Source organism: Podarcis melisellensis, assembly GCF_964234715.1.
Source record: "Podarcis melisellensis genome assembly, chromosome: 8".
NCBI classification, from domain to species: Eukaryota; Metazoa; Chordata; class Lepidosauria; order Squamata; family Lacertidae; genus Podarcis; species Podarcis melisellensis.
Genome location: NC_138540.1, coordinates 190106 through 202029, shown reverse-complemented (window position 1 = coordinate 202029; position 11924 = coordinate 190106).

The following is an 11924-nucleotide window of genomic DNA, read 5'->3' as shown; positions in this document are numbered from 1 at the left end:
TAATAGGCAGTGCCAGATGCTTCCCTGGCGAGGAGATACTCAACCCCCTCTTCCCCCCATCTCGAGTCTAAAATCTCTGTGACCTCGTTGATAGGCTCCCCCCTTGGCGACCCCCCCTCTGTGGGCGTTTCCCTGAGCGGGTCTGGTGCCGTCCCTGGCGCCTGAAATCTGTGAGGTGCCTTGTAGGGCGTGAGCACTGATTTATGAAAGACCGGGTGCATTCTGGATCCCTCCGGAAGTGTCAACCGGAAGGCCACTGGATTGATCCGTGCCTCGACTTGGTAAGGCCCTAGCTGCTTATGTCCGAGCTTCTTCTTCGCTAACGATCTGGCCGGCACTGCCTGGGCTGCTAACCAAACCCAGTCTCCCACCTGTATGTCTTCCCCAACCCTTCTGTGTCTGTCAGCCTGCAGCTTGTATGCGTGTTTCGCTAGTTCTAACTGCCTTCGGAGCTGTTCGTGGACCTCCTGCAACTCCGACGCGAAGGCGTCCGCTGCCTGTGGCTCCCCCTCCCCCACTCTCTCTAATCCCGGGAAGGTTCTGGGATGCCTCCCATTGTTGGCGAAGAACGGCGTCACCCCCGTGGACACGTGCTTTGTGTTGTTGTAGGCGAACTCGGCGAGCGGCAGGTAGTCCACCCATGTTGCAGGCTGCTGATTCGCGTAGCATCTCAGGTACTGCTGCATGATGGCGTTGACCCTCTCCGCTTGTCCGTTGGTCTGTGGGTGTCTCGCCGACGCTAGGTTGATCTTGACGTTCAGGATGCCCATCAGCTTCTGCCAGAAGTTCGAGAGGAACTTGCGCCCCCGGTCGGACAGGATAGACCGTGGCAGACCGTGAACCTTGAACACGTGGTCTATGAACAGTTTGGCGGTCTGTTCCGCCGTGGCCACCTTCGCGCACAGAATGAAGTGGGCCATTTTGGTGAACATGTCCACCACCACGAGAACTGCTGTCTTCCCCCGTGAGCTGGGTAGATCCGTGACAAAGTCTAGAGCCACCCTCTCCCACGGTTCGAGCGGTGTCTGCAGCGGTTCCAGCAGTCCCGCCGGCGGTCTGTGTACTGGTTTGGCCCTTTGGCATGTGTCGCACCTCGTGACGTAATCCACGAATTCCCCCCGCATCTTGGGCCACCAAAAGTCTCTGCCTACTAATTCTACAGTCTTCTCTTTGCCAAAGTGCCCGGCGCTGGGTGCGTCGTGCAACTGCTGCAGTACCTTGGCGCGGAGGTCGTCTCCCGGTACGTAGAGGGCCCCTTTGCGGATGAGCAATCCGTCGCGTATCTGGAACTCGTCGTCCTTCGCCGTGCCACTGCGCACCTCGTCCATCTTGGCTCGTGCGAAGGAGTCCGCCTGCAGTGCGCGACGTACAGCGTCCAGGTCCACGGTTGCCGAAGCGCACGCCCACGCTTTCGGTGCGAAAATGTGCTTGGCCGCCGCCGGTGCTGCCTCCTTGAGATACTGCGGCTTCCTGGACAGTGCATCCGCCATGACGTTGTTGTCTCCTGGGATGTACTCTATCCTGAAGTCGAAATCCGCAAAGAACTCCGCCCAGCATATGTGCCTCTGGTTCAGGAACCTTGCCGTGCGCCAGTACTCCAGGTTCTTATGGTCTGTGCGGACCTGCACTGTGTGTTTGGCTCCGATGAGGAAGTGCCGCCACGCCTTGAATGCTGCATGAATGGCCAGCAACTCCCTGTCCCAGATGGTGTAGTTCTGCTCCGACTTGCTGAGCTTCCTGGAGTAGAAGGCGCACGGCCTCCAGTCCCCATGCGGATCTTGCTGCAACAGGACCGCTCCCACGGCCCTGTCTGAGGCATCCGTTTCAACCCTCAGCGGTCTGCTGGGATTCACATGCAGTAGCTGCTCTTCGGATGCGAAGAGACGCTTGAGTTTCTGAAAGGACTGCTCCGCCTGCTCCGTCCAGATGAACTTCTTCTTCTTGGAGCTGAGCATGTCGGTAAGGGCCGCCGTCTGCATAGCGAACCTCTTGATGAACTTGCGATAAAAGTTTGCAAAGCCGACAAACCGCTGGACCTCCTTCCGATTGCGCGGGCTCTTCCAGTCCAACACTGAGCGGACCTTGGCGCTGTCCATGGCGAGCCCCTTGTCCGATAATTTGTAGCCCAGGAAATCCACCTCCGTCATGTCGAACTGGCACTTCTCCAGCTTGGCGTACAGTCTGTGCTCCCGTAGTCTCTGCAGAACTTCCATTACATCCCTCTCGTGAGCCTCCTGCGATTCTGAGAATATCAGGATGTCGTCCAGGAAGCAGACGCACTTCTTGTAGAGGAGTCCCGCTAACACGTGATGCATGAATGCTTGGAAACAGTGGGAGCCATTTTATAATCCAAACGGCATAACTCTGTATTCAGAGGTGCCCAGGGGCGTGAACATGGCCGTCTTCCACTCGTCGCCCTCCCGTATGCGAATAAGGTTGTACGCCCCTCGCAGATCCAACTTGGTGAAGACGCGTCCTTTTCTCACCGTCGCGAGCAGGTCGTCGATTTTGGGCATGGGGAAGGCCGTGGGCTTGGTTTTCGAGTTCAAAATTCTATAATCCACCACAAGCCTCTTTTGGGGCGTGTCTTTTTTCTTCACGAAGAATACGGGACTGCCCCCCACTGCTTTGGACTCCCGGATGAAACCGCGCTTCAAGTTGTGATCTATGAACTCCCTGAGTTCCTGCAATTCATCTTCAGACATGGAATACAGTTTCCCGGTCGGTAGCGTTGCCCCCGGCAGGAGGTCAATCTTGCAGTCATAGGACCTGTGGGGAGGTAGCTTGTCCGCTTCCTTCTCGCAGAAAACCTCCAAAAACGTTGCGTACTTGTGGGGCACTGCTTGCAGCGTGCCTAATCGTAGCTGCGGGTCATCCTCTTCCCCTTCCGGGCTGGGCAGAGTGCAGTGTTCTGCACAGTAGGAGGAGCCGAAAGTCAGTTGGCGCTGGTACCATGCCAATGCTGGGCTGTGCCTGTGCAGCCAACTCATGCCCAATACTACAGGCGTGTCCGACAGTTGGGTGACATTGAAGCTGATGACTTCCCGTGATTTCCAATTTGCATCACCATCGGCGGCGTTTGCTTGACCACCTGCCCCCCCAGCAATTCCCTTCCATCCACCGTGACAACTTTCAGGGGCAGCGTGGCTGGCAGGAGCGCTATGCTGTGTTGCTTGATGAAATCCAGTCCTATAAAGTCTGCATTACTACCAGAGTCAATAGTAATGGGCACTTCCATAGTGAGTCCATTGGGTAGCTGGAGCGATGCAGTGAGTTGCACCACTGGTTTGGGCGGGAGTGGGTCTGTGGGCTGCAAAATTTCTGGGGACTGCTTCACTGACTCGTCTGGCTGGGCCCCAGTGCCTCTGCTTCCAGCCAGACCACGTCGTTTCCCTGCTGTGGTTCTCTCTGCTGAGCTGCTTCTGTTACTGTTGCGGAGGCTGCAGTGTGCTTGTGGAGCCTCTGGGGACACTCTTTCGCCATGTGCTGAGCACTGACGCAGATGTAACACTTCCTGTTCCCTCTAGGAGGCTTCGCTTTGACTGCTCCCGGTGTTAGGGCTCTGGTTGCTGACTGAGCCCTGGCGCCTCCAATCTCCATCGGTTCCTCTCCCCCTCCCAGCGGAGGCGTGGATTGAGCGCGCGCTGCATCCCTGGGAAAGAAGGGAGGTGCTCTCGCCAGCGTGCGTCCCCAACGCCCTTCGTCTTTGCTCCAAGGACGTTCTTCCAGACGCACCCCAATCGTCAGCGCCCTCTGGACAACTTCCTGAGTGCTCTGGGGTCTTTCCCCCCTTGCAATTTCGTCTTTCACAGCTCCATTCAACCCTTCCCAGAAAAGGTCTCTGACTGCAGCTGAATCTTTCTCCCATCCCAGCGCATTGACCAATGCAAAAAAGCGGGAATGATACTGTCTTACAGTGGCTCTCCCTTGTTTCAGTCCATGTACCTCTTTTCTGGCGATATCCACGTCTATTGTTGATAAAAAACACGCATCCATCGCTTTAATGAAGGCATGCGCACTTTGGAGTGCCGGATCCTCATCTCTCCACAGATTGCGCAGCCACGCTTTAGCTTCTCCATGTAAATGAGTTAATATAAACCCCACCTTCTCTTGCTCATCTCTAAAGTCTTTCTCCAGCAACTGCAGCGCAAACACCACGTCTGCTCGGAAGTTAGGGTACTGCTGCAGACTCCCATCGAAATGAGACACAAGGCTGCCTCCTCTCTTTCCCAGCCCAATCCCCTCTGGTCTGGCTCCCGGTAGCCCCTGCTTAGTCAACATTTCCAACCTGGTTTGCAGATCCCTGCAGGTGGCAGCTGCTTTGTCTTCCCTCTTCCTGGATGCTAGTATCTCCACGTTAAGTTGCATCACTGCATTTTGCAGGGCTGCCATTTGGTCTTCGGTAGTCATCTTGTCCTGCTTTTGTGAGCTCGCGAAGCACCAATCTTCGCCCCTCGCTGCGTCCACTCACGTTGCGAGGTTTTTGGTGTGTCAGACGGAGCTTACTGTCAGAGCTGCCTCTAGGTCCCAGCTCACAGAGAACCAACGCTAGTCAGTAATAATGTACAAAAGTCTTTATTGAAGTTCAGTTTCCATTTCCAAGCCGCAGCGTGCAGCTCTACGTCTTAGAACCTAGATCGGCGAAGCTCCGTCTGAGTCTCCACCCCCTGTACACCAGTTTAAGACTCTAGCCTTACTCCACCTCTTCCGTTGCTCTTTCCTCCTCTGGGTCCTTCTGCCCCCCGGGGTCTCCTCCTTTCTGGACTCTTCTGATGCTGACCCCCCTGACTCTTGTCCCTCCTTTCGGCAGGCTTTAGGACCTGGCTCCCTATCCGGGCTCCCTGCTGTGCCGCTCGCCTGTACATTTGAACTTGGCGCGCGCGCCCAGCCTCCAACTTTCCTCTTGACCGTTTCCGCGCTCTCCGATGGAGGCGTGGTCAATCCTGACTCATCTCCTCCCGCTGGTGGTGAGCAGCCTGATCCCGATACCTGGGACTCCTCCCCCCCCCCCACTGCGCTCTGGCGGGGAAGCTGGTCCTGATTTCCAACTGCTGCTCTCTGAGTCCCCTCTGGCCCCTTCTTCCTGGGGTGTCCCCCTAGGCACCCCCCTTGCTCTGACCATGGGCGCCCCCTTCTGTGAATCTTCCGATTCGCTGGAGAGACTCAGGGACCTCGGACCACTGTCATCGCTTACGCTCCCTTCGGATTCCTCCCCCTCGCTCTCCATTTCCTCCCTCTCCTGTGCCTCTGCTCCTGAACCCCTGACAACATGGATCTGACCGTTGAGAGTGCCATGGTCAGATCACTTTCTGGTGCAACTGGACTTCTATAAGCAACTATCTGACTTTTAGAAGACATCTGAAGGGCACCCTGTTTTGGGAAGGTTTTTTTTGGAAATTATTATTATTAGCAAATCATTTTTTACTTACCAAATGTGTGGTCTTTTTCTATGCTAGGGGAAGTGGAAAGTTTTGGAACTCACAAGGGCATGCTGTTAAAAGTATATATTTCCATGCTTTGCTTTGCTGCATGTTTCATATTTTAAATCTCTCACCAAAGAGTACTTGCCCCAAACCTGGATCTTGGCACCCAGGGAATTCTCCGTAATGTACTTATTTTTCCTTGCACCAACAGATCCAGCAGTCTCTTCTTATATTCTTCTGTTCTCCTATTGGCTTGTAGGGATGTGTATAGATGCTAGGAGATGATATATTTATTAGATATTATTCTTCCTTCCTCAACTTTGTGAGTTCAGCAGAGTGCATCCCTGTGCAGCTTAAAGGGAAGCTTAGATAGGCCAGCTTTAGCCTTTTGGATTAAGTAATCCAGGATGCTTTAAAGCAGTTTTAGTTGATGTGGATCTTGTCCTCTCTTGGCAGTTGAAGCAGAATCTGTTGAAGATGGCACAATGCCTTTGTAAATTTCAAAGCCACCATCCTGCCATCCTCTTTCATCAATGTGCTTTGTGAAGTCACTTCCCATACTGGAAACTCTCCTCTGTTCCAGACAATTTCTTTGACTTTTCTGCCATGAAATGTCACCTTCTCAGGTGGTTGCAGGCATTCATCACAATTAGCAGGAGCTCTAACATGTGGTGTTTTTTTAAAGTAAATACAACCAGCTTTGAACTCTGCCTGCCCCTGCAGTGTTTCCCTGATCTGATGCAATTCGTGTGCAATTTATTATGCTTGTAAAAACACGCATTCTCAACAAGCACTTGCATATTTTTTATTGCTTGCAGCCGTGCCTGCTGTGATGGGAGCTTGCCAGTCCTTAGTTGTCAGCAGCCTAATGAACCATGTGTATGATGAATAAATGCACACAAATTGACACAATATGGAATGTTCTCTATTTGACGGCTTGGGCATTAGCAAGCCTTCTCCCTCTTATTGCCCAGAATTCTGGAGTGAGAATGACTATTTAATAAGCACTGCACTCTTTAGAATTTCATTATATGGATTGTTCCCTGTGCTTTGGGAAATGACCGTGCTCATCCTCTTATTCCAAACCTTCTTCTTCCTAATGAAAAGGCTAGGCATCTGTCTTTCCTGCTTATCCCTTTCCTCCTTTTTCTTCAGCAACGCCCCCGCCCAGCACATTCTATGCAAAACTAGAATGTAAGAATTTAAGAACAGATTGCTGAATCAGGCCGAGGGTCCATCTAGTTCACATCAGCTAACCAGGTGCCTGTGGGAAAACCATAAGCAAGACCTGAGCACAAGGGTGTTCTCCCTTTCCACAGCTTCCAACAACTAGTATTCGAGAACCATCCTTGAAAGTGGAGGTAATGTTGTGTCCTTTTCATTTCAAATGGGGTAGGTCATAGACAGGCGGGGTAGGAACTAAGATCTTGACTCCAGATAAGGAGATGGACCAGATTCAGGTCTCTGAGTTTGCTGCTGCAGATCAATGAGCATGAGCCTTATAGCGAAGAGCCCACAGAATAACCTCCTGCACTATTTGTTTGTTTGTTTGTATCTATCCCACCTTTCCTCCAAGAAGCTCAAGGTGATGCACAAGGTTCTCTTCCTCCTCATTTCAACCTTGCAACAACTCTGTGAGGTGGATTTGGCTGAGAGATCCTGACTGACCCAAGGTCACCAGTGAGCTTTATGGCTGAGCAGGGATTTGAGTCTCAGGTTCTCTTCCAACCACTACACCACACTGGCTCTCACTGTGACAAAGGAGGCTGGACTGTAGGGCCACAACCAGGATCCCATTGAGAACTTTACCCAGTGGAACAAAACACACCTCACATACCTCACCAGTCCAGGAGCTCATGGATTGCACCAGGCAGGAGAGAATGGAAGAGAGGACGAATGCCCATCTGCAGATGAGAGAGTTCACCCTTTAAGTTCTCCACAAGGGAGCAGAGCCCTGGGAGAAGTACTCTGGGGAAAGAATCTGGAAAAGACTCAATCTGCTCTCAGCCTGCTTTGGAGCTAGTTGCTCACTTGGAGCTATCTGTGGTCCTGAAACTCTTCTCTTGTCTTGCTGCTGCTGCCTTGCTTCCTAACATCTGGCATTGGATCTGAATGGGTGCGGCTAAAGGAGGAAGGATGGCCAATACCAAAAGGCCAATACCAAAAGGACCTGAGATGTTTGTGTATGTTTTGGTCGGTTTACATCAAGTGGTATTATCCACGTGTTGAAGTGGTATTATCCACGTATTATCAGTAAGTGGTATTATCCACGTATTATCAGCCCTAGTCAACATGGCTAACTGTCAGGAGGAGGACGGCAAATGTTGTCCCTATTTTCAAAAAGGGGAAAAAAGAGGACCCAAATAATTACTGCCCACTCAGTCTGACATCAATACCAGGGAAGATTCTGGAACAGATCATTAAGCAAACAGTCTGTGAGCACCTAGAAAGGAATGCTGTGATCACCAATAGGAGCATGGATTTCTGAAAAAAAAGTCATGTCAGACTAACCTGATCTCGTTTTTTGACAGAATTACAAGCCTGGTAGATGAAGGGAACGCAGTGGATGTAGCCTACCTTGATTTCAGCAAGGCATTTGACAAGGTGCCCCATGATATTCTTGGAAAGAAGCTGGTAAAATGCGGAGTTGACTATGCTACCACTCAGTGGATTTGTAACTGGCTGACTGACCGAACCCAAAGGGTGCTCATCAATGGTTCCTCTTCATCCTGGAGAAGAGTGACTAGTGGGGTGCCACAGGGTTCTGTCTTGGGCCCGGTCTTATTCAACAACTTTATCAACGACTTGGATGATGGACTCAAGGGCATCCTGATCAAATTTGCAGATGACACCAAACTGGGAGGGGTGGCTAACACCCCAGAGGACAGGATCACACTTCAAAACGACCTTGACAGATTAGAGAACTGGGCCAAAACAAACAAGATGAATTTTAACAGGGAGAAATGTAAAGTATTGCACTTGGGCAAAAAAAATGAGAGGCACAAATACAAGATGTGTGACACCTGGCTTAAGAGCAGTACATGTGAAAAGGATCTAGGAGTCTTGGTTGACCACAAACTTGACATGAGCCAACAGTGTGACGCGGCAGCTAAAAAAGCCGATGCAATTCTGGGCTGCATCAATAGGAGTATAGCATCTAGATCAAGGGAAGTAATAGTGCCACTGTATTCTGCTCTGGTCAGACCTCACCTGGAGTAGTGTGTCCAGTTCTGGGCACCACAGTTCAAGAAGGACACTGACAAACTGGAACGTGTCCAGAGGAGGGCAACCAAAATGGTCAAAGGCCTGGAAACGATGCCTTATGAGGAACGGCTAAGGGAGCTGGGCATGTTTAGCCTGGAGAAGAGGAGGTTAAGGGGTGATATGATAGTCATGGTCAATTATATAAAAGGATGTTACATAGAGGAAGGAGAAAGGTTGTTTTCTGCTGCTCCAGAGAAGCGGACACGGAGTAATGGATCCAAACTACAAGAAAGAAGATTCTACCTAAACATTAGGAAGAACTTCCTGACAGTAAGAGCTGTTCGACAGTAGAATTTGCTGCCAAGGAGTGTGGTGGAGTCTCCTTCTTTGGACGTCTTTAAGCAGAGGCTTGACAACCATATGTCAGGAGTGCTCTGATGGTGTTTCCTGCTTGGCAGGGGGTTGGACTCGATGGCCCTTGTGGTCTCTTCCAACTCTATGATTCTATGATTCTATGATTCTGTGATGGGAGTTCTAGTTCAATTTTTTTTGGAGGCTTAGGGTTAGGGTTAAGACTATCTCTGACTTACAAAATGAATGGTTTAAGAAAATGAAATATACTTAGAGTCATGTAGTGATTTCATGCCCTTTATTGCAGCTTTATTGCAGTAAAACCGTGAATGAATTTTCCTCAAAACCTCAGGCTTTATATACATTATTTACACAATGGGTCCCTTGAGATTGGCTCCTGGAGCCTGATTGGGCTGCTCCTGTACGCCAATCAGTTGTTGCATTCTAGGATCCTACCAACCTAATAGGCTAGGGGTCAGCAAACTTTTTCAGGAGAGGGTCAGTCCACTGTCCCTCAGACCTTGTGGGGGGGCAGATCCACTTCTTCCCAAAAGCATCCCCCTTGAAAGGCCCCCCCGCCTATGCCACTCATGCTGCAGCCACTGGGCGGTGGAGGCAGCCTCCACCCAGCTGCCGCTTCCTTCCCACTCAGCCGCTTCCTCCTGCTCGGCCGCCTCAGCAGGAAGGAAGGGGCGGCACCCAGATGTGTCTGCGGCTTCTGATTGGCTGCAGGAGTTTCCTGCAGCCAATCAGAAGCCGTGCCAGCGTTGCTGCCCACCCAGAGGCATCCACAGTTTTTGATTGGCTGCAGGAGCTTCTTGCAGCCAATCAGAAGCCGTTCAATGCCATGTCGTAGAAGTCAGTCTCTGTGTGTCGAGGCCTCTGCTCCATGCCTGTTTAGCGTGGGGACTGACCGCAAAGTTCGCAGGCCGGATTAACGAGCCTGGTGGGCCGTATCCGGCCCGTGGGCCTTAGTTTGACAACCTCTGTAATAGGCTGATTAACTTCCTCCTGGGGCCTGATTGGTCTTCTCCTGCACGCCAATCAGGTTGTTCTAGGATCCTACCTGTCTATTGTTCTAGGATTCAAGCTCAGTACATAACAGAAAATGAAAGCAATACCTATTTAACTTGCATGACATGTTGTCCAAAACTGCTTTGAGACATCAGGAAATTTGACAAGCCAATGGAAGACACCTGTAGAGCTATCTGCCAATCACCCATTCCCACCACCCTTCTGAGTAATACCCCTCCCCACCTTCTCACTATATAGAAGGGTCTGGAAACTTCTGTTTCAGTGTATCTGAAGAAGTGTGCATGCACACGAAAGCTCATACCAAGAACTAACTTAGTTGGTGTTTAAGGTGCTACTGGAAGGAATTTTTTTTTGTTTTGCCTCTAGCTTGTTCAACTACTATTCTGCAATGTTCACAGTGCCAACGAATCTACAAGCCATGCAAAATGGGCCTAGTTATGTACATCTTCCAGAATGGACCCCAGTGGAACTAGATAAAATACTCTCAATAATCAAGAAGTTAAAACCAAATAAATCCCCTGGTCCAAATGGTGAACTCTTCAAACACAATCCAAATTAGTGGGCCCCTCTATTAGCCAATTTCTTCACTTCAAGTGACAAATTTGGAATGCTACCAGATGTTTGGCTAAACTCCATCATCTCTCCTATATAGAAAAAAGGTGACCCAAGAGACTTCTGGCTGGTCATAGCCATTAAAGGAGTACGGAATTAGCCCTCCAGGGAAATCCTGAGCTTTGCGAGGGAAAAAGAGGTCATGCAATGGCTCTGCGGACCTCGGAACCCAAAGGGAATAATCTTTGGGATCATGAGACCTGGCTGCGCTCTCCAGCGGCTCTCCTGTGAGTCAAACTGCTCCATTGGGAGTGGGGTTTGGGAGGCAGCATTGAGCAGAGAGTGCTAGGGTCCATTGCTAGCCTCGCAAAGTGAAGCCACAGGCTCCTGTTGAAAGTGGCAAGCATTCCGAGACTTAAAATTTAATCTGGAACATTGAATTGGAGCGAAATTTGAAATTAATTTGATTCAAGATTCTATCCGGTGTGTGTGAAGGGGCAAAAAAAGGAAGTCCATACCGATGCTGGCGAGGAAAATGGCACATGGATGATGGTTGTGAGTTTGTCCCAAAGGTTGGAAATATGCTGCTGAGTGAGTCTTTTATTTTATTTTTTATTTTAAGCACTCCACAACCAAATTTGGGAAGCGGAGACAAGGATTTAATCATCTAGAGACGTTATTTTTATTTTATATGAACTAAGAGGATTGCTTGGTGTCCGGTGGGGGGGGGGGATACCTGCTCAGTCTTGAAGTAACTCTGTTTCATCTGCCTAAGTACACTGCCTGATATATAGGGCAAGGAGTGGATTTTGTTACAAAATCCAAAAACTGCACTAAAATACTTTGTAACAATCGGTGGAAGGCAGAAACAAATTTGCTATCCTGCAAACGCCCGACTGAAATTTGTTGTTTAAGCTTGGCTACAAGTCATTTCCCCCAGCGGACAGAAAGCTGTGGGTTCCTGATAGAGGCTTAGATTTGACTCCCTCCCCCCCCCCCCCAGTCGGAGGCATTGGATTTGATTGTTGGTTTATTTTTCTTCATTTCTTTGCTGCTGACTGTGGATTATTGAATACAATTAGATTAGGCTGACCAAGGGGCCGAAGATAGAACGGCGGGTTTGCTGCGAGATTTTTCTGTTTTAATTTGTCTTTTTTATCTGGAAGCGCAGAGACTTTAATATAGCTTTTGAGATCGTGCCCCCTTTTGAAATCGCTCTTCCCAGCATAATTGGCTTAATAAATTGTAATTTCTAGAGATTAAATTCATGATTTTATGAATTGGAGTTGTAACAAAGAAAATGTAAGTAATTGAGGTGCACAGCTACAGTGTTTTGAGAATGGCACTTGGGCTTAGTCA